The sequence below is a fragment of the Lissotriton vulgaris genome, chromosome 4_1 (genome assembly GCF_964263255.1).
Source record: "Lissotriton vulgaris chromosome 4_1, aLisVul1.2, whole genome shotgun sequence".
Taxonomy (NCBI): domain Eukaryota; kingdom Metazoa; phylum Chordata; class Amphibia; order Caudata; family Salamandridae; genus Lissotriton; species Lissotriton vulgaris.
The window spans coordinates 1800058425-1800074389 of NC_141691.1; positions in this window are offsets into that span (position 1 = coordinate 1800058425).

Genomic DNA, 15965 nt, shown 5'->3' on the forward strand with positions numbered 1-15965 from the left:
CTGAAAGACCGAGCTTGCACCTACCAAAATATAAGTAGCGAAAATAAGCTATCTACATTTTCTTGTTCTTACCACTGAATAAAAGTTCCTTTAAGTAGCAGGGTGTGATCACAAAGTTTTTTGTTTTTTTTAACTCCGGAAATGTATTGAAATCTGTAATTTTGATTCATTATTATCAACCAGTTTTGGGAAATAATTAATCATGTGGCAAGCAAGCACAAATGATTAAAATAGAAAAAGTGGCTATGCACATTTATATACTACAGCCACATCCCCCTCAGCTTGGTGAAGGTGATTTGAAGTAGGTGCTTCTAACTGATGCTTGACCTCTATTAGCAAGTGAAACTGGATGAAAATATTTCAATGCTTTTGCAGTTGACTTGTGAGGAATTCCTAGTAGCCTCTGGTGGAACTACATCCACATGTAAGGATTTCAATACTTTTGCGTCTGACTTGTTAGGGACACCCAGTAATGATCAGCAGAACTGTGGCTTCATGTACAAATATTTAGGCTTTTGCATTTGGCTTCAATGGGGCACCTAGTAACAACCTGTGGAACTGCAGCTTCATAAAAGACTTTCAAAGCTTTTGCAGTCGACTTTTAAGGGTAACTGGGTGACGACTGGTGAAAAAACGACTGCTGGAACTGCACCTTCACAAAAGAATATCCACACATTTGACTTGAGGGACACCTAGTAACAACTAGTGTATCTGCGGCTTCTTGTAAGAATTTAATTACTATTGCATTTGACTTGATAAGGCCTTGTGGATCTGAAGCTCTGCAATTTGTTTTTGAAGATTTATCATTTGACTAGATGGGGGCAGCCAGCAAAGCCTTGAGGAATTGCAGGTTTGAATATATATATATATATATATATATATATATATATTTTATGTTTTGTCATCCAATGTTAGTATCTATTGGATAAACACTGCATTCTGGGACCTGTAGGCGCCAAGTACCGGGCGTCCAACGGGAGGCATAGGCAAATGGATTTCACCTGGAGAGGGCGGAGAGAGTATTGAGCACTTAGGATGGGGCGGGTATTTATACCTACCATTAGCGCCTGCATCCTCACAAACACCTCAGGCGCTGAAGAAGGCACATATACGCCGAAATGCATTCGCCAGGATTGGTGTTATCTCAATAAAGCTGGTCCCAAATGGCTCCCCTGCTGTGGCCTCAACTCTTTTTCGGAGGAGGGTGTTTGAATATTTTCAGTGCGGTGTCCAGTGCCGCTCCGACGAGGCCCCGCAGCACAAAGTTGGCTTTAGACTCACTGGTCTCTGCCTCGGCTGAATCTTTGCAGCATCCAGGGTACTGGAATTCTTAAGGCCCACCTTCGAGCCAGGGAGGATATGGAGCGGTAATGCAGTCATTGAAGGCGGGGCGGATTTCCAGCCTTGCCCCCGCTGTAAGGATCTCTACAACTTGAAGGTTGCTGCGGTAAGGGGGCCTGAGGAACTAGCGAACTTACGGGACACTTTGAGGGCGTTTAGTTACCACATCAGCCCGTACCCTCCTCCACCCCCGCAATGCCTACCAGCACAAAACACTGCATTCTGGGACCTGTAGGCGCCAATAACCGGGCGTCCAACGGGAGGCATAGGCAAATGGATTTCACCTGGAGAGGGCGGAGAGAGTATTGAGCACTTAGGATGGGGCGGGGTATTTATACCTACCATTAGCGCCTGCATCCTCACAAACACCTCAGGCGCTGAAGAAGGCACACATACGCCGAAATGCATTCGCCAGGATTGGTGTTATCTCAATAAAGCTGGTTCCACATGGCTCCCCTGCTGTGGCTTCGACTCTTTTTTGGAGGATGGTGTTTGAATATATATATATATATATATATTTTTTTTTTGTCATCACAATATTAGTATCTATTGGATTGCATTTAGCTTCTTCCTACCAAAGACCATGGCATAAGGTAAAGGGCATTTTACTGTTCTATTCTACAGGATTTGTAAAGCACATGGCTAACCACATAGGGCTTCCCAATGTTGTGCAGAGGAAGGGGGAAGAAAACAGGTTATTCTGATAGAATGGTATTTAACAGTTTCATAAAAGAGAGCTCAGATTCTGCTTTTCTAATTTGAAGAGGAAGGGCATTCCATAGCCTGGAAACTAAGCAGACCCCCCAGGATTTGGTGATTTGCAAAAAAAAAATCGTGAAATCAGCAAATTGCACGATTTTTATAAAAGAGCACGCAAAATGTTTTAAAAAACAACTGCAGTTCACCCTCTTTACTGGCTCTGTGCTGCCACAGAGCCAGTAAATAGAGGGTGAGCAGCAGGCAGCAGAGGTGCTAAAGGTCCTCTGCGACCTGCCTTTGAAATGAAGTTGTAATTAATTGTCTTTGGTGCTATAGATATTAGGGTAAAGGTGCTTGCATTTTCTTCTATTGTTCAGGCCATTTGACATGGTGCAGCAAAAGCAGTAGTAGGTGGTGAAAGCAAGCAAGTAAATGCATATTTTTTCATTCCGAAGGCAGAACACATGCCTACATTTTTTTGGTTTATATCTTAAAGGTACATATCAACAATTCCCAAGTCCCAAACCATTGGATGTGCAAGTGTGTTTGTCTGTATCTATATATTGGTTTTTCTACCGTCTCCCCCCAGTCAATTCAAGTCTGGGGTGCATAAGACGGTCAAACCAGCCCGTTCAACATCCTAGATAGAAGTTCCAAGATAGACCTTTCCACACTCAGAAGAATTCAAAACTATTTATTCAATAATTCATTTTTGTTACAGTTTCTTAAATCATAAACAGTTGTACAATAATGCTAACCGCATCTGTTTTATAGCTCCACCATAGATATCCTCATAACAGCTCAATTGTAGAAAAACTAGCAACACTAAAGCATACAAGTTCATTTGGCAACATTTGTAAATAGGTCGGTGCCGGCCTGACCTTTGTAAAACTCATGCCTGTCAACAAAGGTACAAGATATTTAACGCCTAAATCATCAAAGCCCACAAAACATAACGTGCAAGATATCCTGGTCAGAGAATGAGTCCACTTTACACTACACTGACCCAAGTTTTCTATCTTGTGCCAGCCTCTAAGAGTGTAACTTAAATATCGTGCTTCCAACCTAAATTACATGCATCCCCTGGGCACACCTTTGTTCCTCAAAGAAAATCGGACTTCAAATTGTTTTTATACTCTCAATATGCATTTTATTATTCCAACATTTGTTTCTTTTCTGTGAATTTTTTTTCATTTCTTTTTTAACCAAAATTTTCTTTGCACATCATATCCTTTATCATAGCCTTATTTGGCTCCTATGCATTTCAGGCTGGAAGCCCTTCTTCAGGGAGCATCACTACAAACGAAATCATAGCACAAGTGTTTCTGTAATATGTACATTATTCCACATGAGATGTTTTCAATGCATTTCTAAACCTTATAAACCATGAACTGCAATAATTGCAACAACATAATAAAGGGGAATAATATAACACACCCCATGAAGGGCTATAATATCAAACTGAAAGTTTCTGCAACATGTTATACATCCAATGTGGTGTTTTTACTGAAATGCCCATGTGGGATGGTCTATGTGGGAAAAACTGAACGCAAAATCAAGATACGGATTAACGAACACAGATCAAATATCAGAACAAAAAACATGAAATCCGTTATTGCAACACATTTTCTGAAAGAACACCACAATATCTCGCCATTGAAATTTCTGATTTTGGAAACGATTGATAGAATGGAAGGTAGGGACAACAACAAGCACCTACTGCATCATGAAAATTTTTGGATCAGCTAATTGAACTCTAGCAAACCGAATGGTTTAAATGATCTTATAGAATTTGCATGTTATCTTTAGGTTATGATTTGGGAAAAGCTATGCTGCATAGTTTTCTGTTACCTTGGTACAGTGAATGGTGGTTTATATTAACCATTGTTTAGTAATGTAAGACATTTGGTACATTACACACATACAGTTTTTCTACATTATGAACATTCAATAGGAATGCAATTAACACAATGGACATATAGTCACACATGATACACACACAGTTTGTGTCGTCGTCATAGAACATAACCATGTCACAACATTTATTAATATCGGTTTTCTATCATTTTACATATTTTTCTTGTCTTTGTGCCGTTATTTTAGGCGTACTATATTCCCCATACCGATCGCGTCTAAACGGATAGTTTGTTGTTTATTTTTTCTGCGCACGTGATCCTGTGTGATCACATGTCTAACATTTCTAACCAATCGCAAACAATCATCAGATGTATGCAGAAGTGCCGCCAGACATTGGCATTTGGTACGACCGATGAGCGAGTCGGTAGAAATTGGCAAAATAACACATCTAGTAAGTGGTTGGCCGCCTCGTGGCGAGATGTTGTTCTAAATGTTTGAGCATCGCGGGTGCTTAGTTAATGAGAATGCTTTTGTTTTTTCGCAAATATATCTTTTGTCTACCCTCTAGATTTAGACAGTTCCTTACTATCATCCGATGTATACTTGTCTCGTTACTGGGCTAAATCGAGATCCAACGCATTTAGTGGCGTACAAGATTGTCGACAATGTATCCCATGCCTAACTCTTTATGTGTGTTGAGACAAGAGACACTTTTGAGGTACAGATAACAAGCATCTGAAAAAGCTTATTTTCCACCACTTGTAATTGAGGAGCTTCAACATATTTCCATATATCGTAACCATAAGATGTAGCAGGAACACATTTAGCCTCTTAATTCCTAATGAGGGCTTTGATAGGCTTGCTCCCCAATCTTGAGGGAAACAATAGATGTAGTTCTTGCCATCAAATTCTTTGATACTAAGTAGGAACGGAGACCAAGTGTCCCTTATATAGAGAAAGCCTCAACTCTAGTGATCTTCCTCCCCTGTTGAATTAACTGTCTCGATATCATAGGCCTGCCACCCTACAATCATTATGTGTGATTGATTAAAATTAGTACAAAATCTAAGGAATCCATGAAGTCCTCAAAGGAGTCAAGTAATTTCTGAAGGCCGAGAGACAAATCACCGGTATATAAAAATCTACTAACCAGCCATGGTGCATCCTATCCAGCTTTTCATAAGGTAGCCTTTAATGGTTAATGAACAGGATGAATAAAAAGGGGCAAGGATACACCCCTGCGTCACCCTAAAGGGGCCGTTGTAGTTGCCATTTATTCTGTATCTAACAACTGCTGTTACATTCTTATACAGATCACAAATTACATCCTTATTGTGGGAGGAAATTCTATTATAAAGTAAAACAGAAGACGTTTACACAATAAAATAGTTTTTATCAATCAATTGGGAAAATCAGCCAGTTCAAAAAAAAGTCAAGTCTGAAGTATAAAGTTCTGGTTTACAAGCAGTGGTATTTATACTGTAAAAGCCACAAAAAAACAGGTTACATATTCCTATGGCGTAAATAGAAAAGTGAGCATGTAAGATATTGGCAACATATGGAAATATTTCCCAGAATTGTGTGCTTGTCCATGTTTAGCAGAATCCTCCTTTTATGGTTTTTTAGTTCTCAGAATAAGGGTGAGATAACATAGAGAAACATTTTTGTTTTTCTGCATAGCGAGTGATTATCTCTTGTTTGATGTCATTGGGCCAGCCCAGCCCGCCTATCTGACTTTAACATATTCTCAACAGGCTTGAGCTAAGGCTGAATTCACCCTTGTTTACACCCTGTGCGCAATGCTCAATGACAATGCAAAAAAAAATTCTACTGTTGGCCTCTCGAGTTTAACAGTTAGACATGTTCACCTTCTCCATGATTTCTGTACTAATTGTTGATGTCCTCTGAAGTTGGAATCTGCAAAGAAATATAACCAATTTATATGTTTCAGTTCAGCTAAATTAACCATACAACATGTATGTGTTTCCTAAAAGGAATGTACACTATAACCTATGTATTTCTGCAGAACCCACAGTTATATTTTTTAGCACATCCTAGGCTGGTTCACCACTTACATAGGTTTAAAACTATCCCTTACCTGAAATGTTTGGATTGGGGGTTTGGGGTTTTATACTTGTGTATTTGTGTCTATAAAATATATTTCTATTATTTCCCTACATCTCCCCCCCCCCCCCTCCAGTTCATTTTTCGACTATTTTTTCCACCGTTCCATCTACTAGAGGGATCACCACTATTCTATCCTTCAACATGCTTAGTGCTTTTCCTAACCTAAAAGGCTCCTCCCATTTTAGCTGCCACCCTTTTACAACATGCTATTATAACCTGAAAAATACTTCAAGAGCAATGCACAATAAAAGGCAACAAGCCATAAACAACCTTGACATCCAGGATGGCACCTATGGGAACCAGCCCTCGAACAACCCGTCGGGGGCACCCCCTTCATCGACCATTTTCTTGTGTAACTCATGCACTGTCTGAATGGTCTCAGTCAGTGACCCATTGCCCTTATTGTTGGCCAGCACATAAGCACACCACGCCGACCCAATCTTCTTCCACACCCCTCCTTTCTCGGATCATTAAGTCCAGTGTATATCTGTGCTGCATTACCATCAGACTAAGGGCTCTGAGTTTTTCCTTGCTAGCATTGAATCCATCTTCAGGTGCATTGATTGTCTTCATTAACTCCCAGCGTGTCATTTACAGCCAGTGGGCAATCGCTTTTACCTGAACAAACGGTAGAATGCTCTCAAAAACAGGCTAAACAAAAAACTGACCAGATAGATAATTTTGTCAATCTTACACATCACCTAGCAAACAAATCCTAAGTGAGCACAATTTTCATTTAATCATTTTTACTTTTTTGCATATGTTCATTTCATAACATTTCATCATTTCCAAATAACAACACAGCTGTAACACTTTTTCAACTCACAATACATAGACTTTAAAAAATCAGATAACATAATACACACAATAAATGATAAACATCTATATCAAACATGGACACCATATAAACAAAGTGGAATACCTCCAACTATTTAATTTAGAGGGCCCCAGTCCTTATGTGATGTATACATAAACAAGCGGACAACAAATAGTTCGAGGAAGGGCCTGCTTGTTTTCTGTGCGGAAGACTATTGATGTAAAGGGTAGAGTTCCCAGGGGGGGAGGGGGATACATCCTATTGGTCAATCCCTGTAACACCCATTATTATTCTTGCTTCAGCACAGGTTCAACGCGTTTTGAACCCAGGATTAATTGCGGGTTCTCATCAGGACGTGGACTGTAAGTGGCCTTCACTATAAATAATAAAAAACAACAATAACGGGGTTGGTGTCAGTGATTCTGAACCCTTGTATTTCAATATTGCTCCATCAGTATCACACTAAACATCTGCTTGTACCTGTACTTTTTGTTCCTTCCAACACTTGTATGTTCTACTCATGCAAAAGCATAGCAACTCTGTAAATAAATGAACACATGATGGAGACTCGTCAACTTACATGTTGTAACAAACTATATACATCGCTAATGGACCTTAAAAATCAGTTCCTACTTCACACTGTAAGTGGCACGATAGAATGTTCATAGTTCTCTCAATAGCATTCATTGCGCTCTAGTTAGTTCATTTCAAATGAAACTCTGGTGAAAAAGTAATGAAGTCTCTATCAATTCATTCGGAATCGATGTTGTGATGTTTACAAAAAGATTTACAACTGCCCGGGGACTGTTCCTACCTCTGAATCTGTTCACGTCAGGGCGAGGGCTGGCTCGTACAGCGGGGCTCCCTTCCGCTGCCAGAATCCTGCTTCACTCTAAACCGTTACTACGGAGAGAGAGAAAGCATGTGTTTGTTATTTCTCCCGTGCAACGCTTGAATACAGCCACCGGCCTGCCGCTGCACATGCCTCTAGTTTGAAATGCAGAATACGATACCAATGCGTCTCAAGCGTACCAATTTTCGGATTGATTTTCGGTTGTAACCATCTGTTTAACCCCGTCTGCCGTCGCGCATCTGAGTCCCGCATGCGCGTAACCGCTGATTTAAAGGGACGGATCGTTCCTCAACATGATATGGAGTAAAATGCTCCTTGGTGTTATGGAACTTGTAGTTAGGGTGTGTTACGGCGGAATTATTGATCTCTTATCAGATCACTATAGATCTAGATCCCACTCAGGTCGACTGAACCTTTATTACCTGTCATAAAGTAAAAGCAATCCACTACTAGGTTAATCAGTTCAAGACTTTACACAACTCTGAAGAACCACTTACCACAAATAAGTTTTAAAGTTTTATTATAAAGCCAAAGATAACTGGAGATACAAACATCTCAATATAAGGTTCAAAGATACACTGGCATCAATACAAACAGGAATTCTCTAAATGCTCTTAGGCGACAGAAGAATATCACCAAGACTAATTCAAAGATCAGCAAGTTTGCAAGAATAGACACAAGTTGTAACTTGAGCGTCATTTACAAAAGGAAGAAAAATCCAGATTAGACTGTCCCTACACTAGACTAAGTGACATCTCTACTTAGCAGGATCTTAACCTAAAAAGGTGTCCGCTGTGGTGACTTCCAAAGAAGATCACTCACTTTCCCTTAGTCTTTGTTGTAAATCTGTGCATCGTAGTTGTGCCCTCTCTGCCTACCCATCCGCTCTCTAAGGTTCCTCAGGCCATCTGCTCTAACTCCACCCCAGGGTGCTGTCCCTAATACAAAATCACAATTACAGTTGAAACGCCCCTCAGAGACGCCCCTCACGTACACCTCTCACGTGGTGTCGGTTCTGGCTTTTTCCATGCCGATACTCCTCTGGGCTCCTTGTTAGCGTTGACCTTGCTTGTCAGGCTCTTCTCGGCAAGACGGTACCCCCCAGGAAATTCCTGAAGCCTCCTCCAGGCCTGTGCCTGTCTCTCAGAACAGAGCTCTATTCATCACTCTCTTGATTGGAACCCCTCGCACCTGCAAACAGACACCCATGAAGTGGGCCCCAAATTCCGGCCTCCAGCTTATCTCCTAAGTCGTAAAACGTCGAGCATGGTCCACAATTTATGCTTAACACGACCTGATTTTAACTAGCACATGCAGATCAAAAGAAACGACCTTATCTCTCCAGGCCTACTAGAATTACATGAACCAGGCCTGTGCACTCCATAAACCTTTATTTCTCAGCCTAAACAGTATTCTAACTTATTACACACCGATTATAGGAAACACATCTATAAAACATATTTTTTCAGTCTATGATCAATAATACTTTGAATTATAACAACAGTAATCCATCTCAGATGAAATTGCAAAGGCACGTTTTCTTTCTTCAGTGAACTGCCATGAGGCCTACACATTTCTACGTTTGGCAGCATTACATTCTCCTTTGCAACAGTCACATAACATGGAAATTAATAACATTCTAACATCTCTAAACATTAGTACATTAGCTTTTCACACTGATATATGCACTCTATATTAATTAAACACCCTTATGTATAACTCTATAAATTCGACACGCTTATATGTTCCTTTAACTAGACTTGTGCAACATGCTTGTAAATATGGTGCACTTCTACATTTTACTCGATTTGCGCTCTCTCAGTTCCCCCCTTTGATGACCTTTAGAGGTCATCACCATCACAACACCACCCTTGAGGGAATGAATTGAATCAAACAGAACTCGTTGCAACGCTCCCTTGCTTTATCATCTCTAGAGCCCTCAGACTCCTGTACTGGTTATCCTGCATCGCAGCTAACCTCTGCTCCTGCTCTCTCATGGATCTTTGCAACCTATTTGATCTATACCATTGATACAGCCTCACCAACCCCCACAATGTGATTACGCAAATCACTATTATGATGATAGGTTTCAGTATGTACCAAATGAAACTCTTCCCTAGATTGGCAAACCAACCTCCAACTTTACCCATTCCATGACCCACCTTTTCCCACACATTCACCTTTGTCAAATCCTCAATCTCATGATGAATTTCAGTGATATTCTGTATATATTTCTCAAGAGGTTTTGAATTGTCTGGAATGTAAGTGCAACATTCCTGGACCTTCAAAGCCTTACAGACTCCGCCCTCTTTGGCTAACAGAACGTCTAAAGCAAGTCGGTTCTGGAGAACCATTGCCCTTATCGATTGCATCTCTCCCTCTACCAGCATTAATGATCTAGCAGTACTGGCAGATAATCTATCTACAACCGTTGCCAATCTCCTAATCTTGACATCATTCAGTATTAACCCTAAAAGAGGGAACATGGCACCAAATACATCTCCAACTACCTCATCATTGCTTACATCCCTTCTCCCTCTGGCTTGAGTTCTTCCCTCTATGATTTCTAGATCTTTGGCATGATATATTTTGGGGAAGACAATTGCTAAATAACATGATCCGTACCAATTATCCGGTAGTTTCACGTATGCATTTCTTCCACAGACAAAACATACATTCGGAATCACCTGCATTCCTTTCAAGAAATCCTTTGTATAGTATTCTATTTTGAAAGCATGTTCACAACTTACTTCTTCCACAAACACATTCTCATAGTAGGTTTTACCCCTGTATATACATAGTTTCCCTCTTTGCTCTCGATCTAAAGCTATTGGACCATTACTACCCTTCCTTTTGTGTGACTTTTCCTCCTCGGTCCAATCTGTTTTCCATTGGCCTGAAGCCTTTAGAATCTTCTGCCTCCTGTATCGATCAACCACCTGCCCTATAAACTTTTTCTCAATTTCTGACACTTTACAGGTCAAATTATTTCTTCGGGCATATGAAGTATCTAACGTTCTCCAAGGAATGAAACATTTCCTCAGTCTATCTTCACTCTTATAATAGTCCCATTTATTCATATGCTTGTAGGCTGGGACCTCTGGTAAAACAGCGTCAAAGTTTGAAAAATAATACTCAAAGCTATCGCGTTCATAAAATATACTAAGCAACAAACTACATGTAATTCCATAAGTCAATGGAAGATGATGGTACCTAATACCTTCGTCTACAGAGGCTGGCAATTGCATGCAGACATAACAGTCCTTTGCATCCATGGCATCAATGTATTCATACAGTAATTTAGCATATGCATTTGATTTGAAATTTCCTTGTGATTCATCTACGTGCAACCTACGAGCTTCTGCTGCTAGCAAAGCTTTATCTTTCTCTGTATTGTCCCCCCTTTGACCAGCAGTAGTAGGTTTCAGTGTCGCTACATCTTTTGCTGCCTTCGTTGCCTTCTCTTCATTTTCATGTCCCACTATATATGATACAGTAACTACTAGAACTATAAGAAAAATTACTCCCACTATAAGTGTGCCTACTATGTATTTTGCCTTGCGGTTCGGGTTGCCGGCCTCCATGATCTCAAGACAGTGTAGTTCTATTTTTCTGCCACAACACAAAGTCTCTTTACTTTGCTCCTTCAACAGTGTTTTCTTTGCTTATTTGGTCTTTTCGAACCACACCTGGAAGCTGACAATCCTTCTTGCAAAATCAGTCTTTTGAATTTTAGCAAAAGACAACCCTAGCCCTTCTCCATCCACTAAATGGAAGAGTCTCTAAATTTCTTTGTTCCAGCAGCTCTAATCACGAATTCTAAAATTTCTAAGCGAAGAATGATCTCCTCGAGTGCTGGTATCGTTGGACCAAAAGTCGGAAATTCTACTCTGTTTAAAACCAGTTCTCTTATTCTACTCAGATATGGAGGATTGGGGACAGTGAGTGTCAGCAACCCTTCGATCTCAAGTCCAGGTACCAACAACACCACTTCCAATGTTATGATTGGGGCAGTACTGGTCACTGTCACTTCCCTCACCCTCCCGGATCTCCGTGCACTAGACATCTGCTGCTAGGTAGGTCCACTCAGGAGTGGCGTATCTTCTGCAGGGCACGCGCACCCTCCTTGATCTTCTTGGACCCTCCTGTTCTTGATTCTGTGCACCTTCGTCCAGATCTGAGTCTTCGGATATAGGAGCAAGGATTCTTCCTGGAGTTGGCTTCAAGCTCAGCCTCTTCTTCCTTTCAGGCCAACTAGCTTCTCCACGCCTTGTTCTCCTATTTCTTGTTCTCACATTCGATTCTTGATCACTTGTGGCTTGATCAGTGTCTGAGCCGTATTCACAGCAACTTTCTCCTTCTGTGGCAACGTCAGTTTCACTGTCGTCCTGTCTTTCTTCCGCTTGATCTGACGCACTCCCAGCGTCCTCCGACACCCCCACAGCTTGACTTGATCCCCTCTAGTGGTTTGTCGTCCACAGCTGGATTTTCATCTGTGAGAGGAGCTGTTTTATTCCAGGGGTGCTGGAACTCTTCGAGTGTGGGAGGCGTGAATCCAATTTGGCAGCCCTCCACACTTGACAGCAGTATTCGTTGTCAGAATTATCTGGTAGGGTCCTTTCCAGCGCACATCTAGGCAGTTCTTCCGGACGTGCTTCTTCACCAGCACCCAGTCACCAGGGCACAGGTCGTGACATAGGTCTCTGAAAGAGGGAATTTCAGCAGCCTGCACCTGAAGAGACACAGAATGAATGACATCAGAAAGTCCCTTGCAATAATCCAGGATCAGATCATCTGTGATATTCAACAAAGCTGCAGTTGGAACAGATGGAAGTCTCATTGCCCTCCCCATTAGAACCTCGTGTGGAGAGAGACCTGTTCTCCTGTCTGGTGTGCTACGTATACTCATGAGTACCAATGGCAGAGCATCAGGCCAGCTTAAGGATATCGATGAACACACCTTGGCCATTCGGGATTTTATCGTCCCATTTATCTGCTCCACGATTCCTGAAGCCTCTGGTCGATAGCTACAGTGCAACTTCTGATCAATATTTAATGCAGAGCAAAGCATCTTCACAACTTCACTGTTGAAATGTGTCCCTCTATCTGATTCCAAAGAGGTCGGCACCCCGAAGCGTGGTATTAACTCTCTAAGCAACAACTTTGCTACTGTGAGTGTTTCGCACCTGCGTGTAGGGTATGCCTCGACCCATCTGGAAAATATACATACAATCACCAGAACATACCTGAGACGGTTGCATTTTGGCATCTCAATAAAGTCTACTTGCATCCGGTTGAAAGGCCCACCAGACCTCCCAATGTGACTCAATGTAACTGGTGTCCTTTTCCCTACGTTCAATTGCTGACATGTTACACACCTCTGACACTCTGCTTCTGCGGCTACTCTAAACTTGGGGTTATACCAGGTCTGCCTAAATACCCGCAGCATGGCATCTCTTCCTAAATGTACTGGACCATGTATCTGTCTTGCCATTGGACTCACTAATTCATTTGGTAATACTGCCCTTCCATCTGCTGAAATCCACAAATCCATTTCACTTTTTACACATCCTGCAGTTTCCCATGCCTTTTTCTCAAAATCTGATGCGTTCTCTTGCATGCGTTTTAAATCATCCCAAGTATCAACTGTTTCTAGCATCATGTTTAGCTCTGTCTTTTCCTGTGTCCCACCCACTTCCACTTCCGTGAAAGAGTATCCTTGCTCTGCGCAGTAGCGAGCAACCTCATCGGCGTACCTGTTTCTTTGGGACACAAAATCTGTACCTTTGGTGTGTGCTACACATTTAACAACGGCAATCGCTGCCGGACCTTGTAACGTTTCTAACAATAGTCGCACAAACTCCCCATTTCGAATAGGCGACCCTGAGGAGGTCATGTAACCTCTCTGAGACCACAATTGCCCAAAGTCATGAACTACACCGAAACCATATTGGCTATCTGTGTAAATGGTGACTCTAATTTTGCTACCTGCTAAACAGGCACGTGTCAATGCAATGATTTCAGCTACCTGAGCGGAGTGTACTCCTTCCAGGCAAGCGGCTTCCACAACTCCAGTAATGGTGCAAACAGCATAAGCTGCTCTCAACTGACCAGTATTGTCTCTTACACATGAGCCATCAACAAAGAAAATTTCATCAGGGTCGGTCAACGGCTCATCCACAATATCTGGTCTCGGCTTGGTGCATAGTTCAGTCACATCAAGGCAATCGTTATCTTCACATTCCTCATCTTCTATATCATTAGGGAGTGGCATCAAAGTAGCAGGATTCAAAACAGAGCACCTCTTAAGGGTCACGTTCTCCGCAGCAAGAATAACTTGCTCGTAGCGCGTGAGTCTATTATTGGTCAAGTGCTGTGTCTTGGTCCTGGTCATTAACAGTTCTACAGAATGAGGTACATACACCACTAATTGGTGTCCCATCACTATGCTTTCACACCTCTCAATGCTGACACCCGTTGCAGCAACGGATTTGAGACATCCGGGCAACGCTGCGGCTACTGGGTCTAAAGTAGCCGAGAAATATGCAACTGGTCTACGGGCATTTCCATGAATTTGTGCTAGAACTGACAAAGCACAATCTTCTCTCTCGCAACAGTAAAGTAAAAATGGTTTTTCGTAGTCTGGCATTCCCAAAGCTGGAGCACGACACAAGTCCTCTCTCAGCTGTAGGAACGACATCAAACAATCCTTGTCCCATGGTACCGGATCACTCACCTCCTTGTGCGTCAGTTTTTGTAAGGGTTTTGCTTTCAGGGAAAAGTTAGCTATCCACTGTCGGCAATAACCAACCACTCCTAGGAACATCCTGACCTCTCTTTGTGTCGGTGCCGAGTTCATCTTCATGATCGCCTCTATCCTGTCTGGTGACACCTTCCATTTTCCTTTTTCAATTCGGTGACCCAAGTACTGTACTTCTGTCAGACAGTACTGTAATTTGCTCGGAGACACCTTATGTCCATTTTCAGCTAAGTGGTTCAGCAAGGTGATGGTGTCTATCTTACAAGCTTCCTCTGTTTCTGACGCAACAAGTAGGTCGTCTACGTACTGATCTAGAACCGAGTTCTGTGGTAGTACTAGACTTTCAAGATTTTTCTTCAGTAGCTGGTTGAAAATCGATGGGCTTTCTGTATACCCCTGTGGGATACGACACCATGTTAAGACGCGATTTTCCAGCTTAAATGCGAAAAGAAACTGGCTCTCCTCATCTAATGGAATTGAAAAGAAAGCCTGGCAAATGTCTATCACTGTGAACCACTCAGCTTGGAATGGTATCTGAAACAATATCACTGATGGATTCGGTACCACTGGACAACATGAAACAACTATGTTATTAACCTTTCGAAGATCCTGTACTATTCTAAATTTCCCGTTAGGTTTCTGCAAACCCATAATCGGGGAGTTACATGGACTACCCATGATTTCCTTCAGTATTCCCTGCTTAATCATGGAGTCGATCACAGGTTTTATTCCTGCAATCGTCTCCGGGGTCAATTTGTATTGAGGCGTTCTTGGATATTCAACATTTGGTTTTATCATGATTTTCACTGGTTCTACTCCTTTAATCAATCCTATCTCTTCTCCAGTGAAATCCCATACTTCAGATGACACAGTATCCCTTAAGTCCCAAGGGAGCTCTTCCACCGTCAGGGTAGGATACAGTTCTACGCATACTTTGGAATTTGCAACTTTAAAGGTGGCATCATCGTCGTTAGTCTGTACCTCTACTCCCTGAGGCGTGCAGTATATTGTGAAATTTAGTTTGCACAATAAGTCTCTTCCTAACAGACACACAGGGCTAGAATCACATACCACAAACTGATGTTCATCGCTGTATGTTCCTATTCTCACTAGCACTGGTTCCGTCAAAGGGTTAGTCATTCTCCTATTAGCGACTCCTACCACTTGAATTGTTTCCCCCGACATTGGCAGGTCCGGAACCACTGCTGATCTCAAAGTTGATCGAGTAGCTCCGGTATCTACCAAAAATGTCGTAGGACACCCCGCTACCTCAGCCTCAACAACCGGTCCCCTTTGGTCCACCTCTAGAACTGCCGCGAGGGTACAGTCCTCTTCTCTACTCACACGCCGTCCAGTCAGTGGATCAGCGTAGTAACATTCTTCTCCTCCTACTAAAAGAGGCATTTGTCTATGGATCTTTCCTCCTGTCGCAATCTTTGGTGGTTGGGGGAACTGAGCTCGAGGAGCCGAAGTCCCCCCTTTGGCCACCTTACCCTTTGGTACTGTCATCC